This window comes from Mustela nigripes, chromosome 5 (assembly GCF_022355385.1).
Source record: "Mustela nigripes isolate SB6536 chromosome 5, MUSNIG.SB6536, whole genome shotgun sequence".
In the NCBI taxonomy this organism is placed as follows: Eukaryota; Metazoa; Chordata; class Mammalia; order Carnivora; family Mustelidae; genus Mustela; species Mustela nigripes.
Window position 1 is genome coordinate 27,772,226 of NC_081561.1, and position 3,062 is coordinate 27,775,287.

A 3,062-nucleotide genomic window follows, 5' to 3' on the forward strand; every position below is an offset into this window, starting at 1 on the left:
CCAAATGATCATGACCTAAGTCAGAATCACACGTGAGTCTGTTAACTGACTGAGCCATCTAGGCGACCTTCCCATCAACTTTAGGATGGTGTGTTTTACTGACCCTTCTATGGGGCACTCTCATCAGTTACTTTCATCTGTGTTAAGTTCATATATTCTAAGTTCTATTCCCATTTCTTAGTGCACATTCTCATTTTTGTTTTTGTTTACTTATTACAATATACTTGTTTGATATTTCATTTCGTCCTTTCCAAATTGTCTTGTAATTATTTAATTCCTTTTTCTTTCATTTTCTCTTTTATTATGTGAGTACAGTTGACCCACAATATTCCATGCCTTTTAGGTGTACAACATAGTGATCTGCCATATAATCTAACAATTCCATTCTTGGGTATTTACCCAAAGTTATTGAAACACCAATTCTATAATTGTGTTTTCAATAGGTTGTGCCTATTTTAAAATATGGAATTGAAGAGAGAAGAGCCAGCAGCCCCCAATAGCAGAAGCTGGTCTGACACTGACAGTTGGACTCAGTGGTCAGAAGCTGGTGAATGTCCATTTGGCCATATTCCTCTCCTGTGGGACATAAGTCAGTCACCTCACAAAACATCAGCATCAGACAAGGACACTCTGAAACCACAACTTCACTTTGTGTCATTACAGACAAAACAAGGCACTAAACAACCCACAGAATAACATACACCTCCCTGTGTCAGCCAGTGTGAGCAACTGCTGCTTCTTTACCATGACTGCTCTCTCCTCACTCTGGTCTGGCCTGCCTGGAGAGCGGACTCACCGAGATGCTCAGCCATAGGATTTGTGTACACATCCTGACAACATGCAGTTGGGAGTGGACCCCACATCCATGGATCCTCTCCAAAACTCCCATCCAAAGCCCATGTCCCACAGGTTCTAACACCTTCATTAATTAAGATGTCCCATGGCCCCCAAAGGGGTGTGTTCTCTCTCACTGCAATAGGTAATAGATCCAACTTGAATGCTCACAGGTCCTCCTAGTGGTCTTGGGCTCAACAATATTGAATCATGTTACCCTTTTTCTGTGAATATTGTTTTTCTGTTTTTTACTTTGATCATGGACATGTGTTTGTATCTTTGTGAGTGTGTGGATCACATGCCGAAATTTCATGTTCTTCTTTATGGGTTTTCATCATTAGGCCATGCTTAGAGAATTCTTCATCCCACCCTTGTAAACATTTCATGTATATTTTCCCCTCAGTGGAAATGAAGAGCAGAGGGTTTTGAAGGAGAAGGGAAATGTAGAGAATTGTCTGAATTTGGGTAAAAGTATGGGGAGGAGAACACATAAAGTTTCTAAGGTGGTGGAATCTAAGATGTCCATCTTCTGCTTTATGATTTTTACAAGTATGTACAGCGCCTACGAGGTATCTGATATATGTGTGTTCAATAAATCCTCTCATTTGGGCTCAATGAAGACTTATATGCCTGCTTATGTTTACCAGCTGAATGCAAACAACACCAAGACGACAGCCAAAGTAATAGAGACATCAGTTAGCTCCAGTAATGGGCTTTTTTCAACACTTATAAGACCTTGATGTGATACATTATGTTTTGGTTAATGTCTGCACACTTTAGCTGTTATAATGCAAGTTAATTAAACTTTCATGCTGTCTCTTAAGGCTATGTCTCAGACCAACATAGACAACTTCATAACTTCCATTTAAAGGCAAGTTTAATACACATACACCTATGAGTCACACAGTATCTTCTTTGAGGAGGATCCTGACAGCTAAGAGTGTTTTAGGTACATACTGTCTGAATAGTAGCTATGAGCCACTATGGCTACTTAAATTCCTACTAATTTAAAACAATTAAAAATGCAACTGCTCAGCACACCAGCCCCATTTCAAGTGCCACCTGCATCTCAGGAACCACATGTATCTTGTGGCCACCATATTGGACAGTGTGGATACAGAACAATTGCTTCCGCATAGACTGTAGTATTGGGTGGTACTGCTCTCCATACTTGGTGAGTCTCAAGTCAGATGCATGAGACACATGTAAAGTGAAAAGACCAACATGATTTCTCTTACAGATAACACCAGATTTCTGTCTGGGATTTGAACACATATGAAGCTGATATGTCACAAAATCAAAGTCGATTATGCCTGGGTCTGGTGCCTTCAGGGGCAAACTGTCCCCAGTTACAAAAGAGAAATCCCTGTCCTCTACTTCCCTTCCCAGACTGGGGACCCTCTTTGCCATCACATTTTCAGGAGGTGAGGTCTCTTCTAGATGCACTCAGGGGCTAAAGTCAGAGCTCAGTTTTCAGAGGCAGGAAGTGCATCTCAGGGAAAAGGATTCTGCTGAGTGAGGAGGAGGCCAGGGCAGGGTCAGTGGGAGACTCTCCCAGGGTTGTTCAGAGCAGCCGTTCTCAAAGTGTGTTCTGGGGAACACCTGAAGTCACTGAGGCCCTTTCACAGAATCCACAAGGTTAAAACTGTTATAACACCACTTAGACATTTTCACCATGTTGACACTCGCACTAAGGTAAAACTTAACAAGAATGGAGGTGATGGGTCCACAAGGCAATTGTTATTCTTCACCATTACTTGCTTTCATAAAAAAACAAAAACACTCTTTCGGCCAACTTTCTGATCCACCTTAACAGTCACATGAATATCTTGGCAGATGCTCTCCAGAGCAGTCACTATGCCTAGAACAGAGGCAAAAGTCAAGTCTTATTAGTCCATGCTCCAAAGTCATTGCCCAGTTTCTAACTGTGATGACAAAGCATGGTTTTGTTTTTGTTTTTTGTTTCTTTGGTTTTTTTTTTTTCTGGTGCTTCCAACCATTTACTCATTTCTGTACCCAATACGTACAGTGCACTGACCTATGTGGGGCCTCCTAGGATTCCCCTGCAAAGCCATGGAAAGCACAAGACACACTGAAGGGAGATCCCCAAGCCCCAAAGAAAGGCATGAAACCCCACAGAGCTCTTCCCAGAAAATCTTCAACCTGACTGTGCCTTTCCAGAACAGTTTAGAGGGACACCGTAATTGGGCTGATGGAACCATAAATCT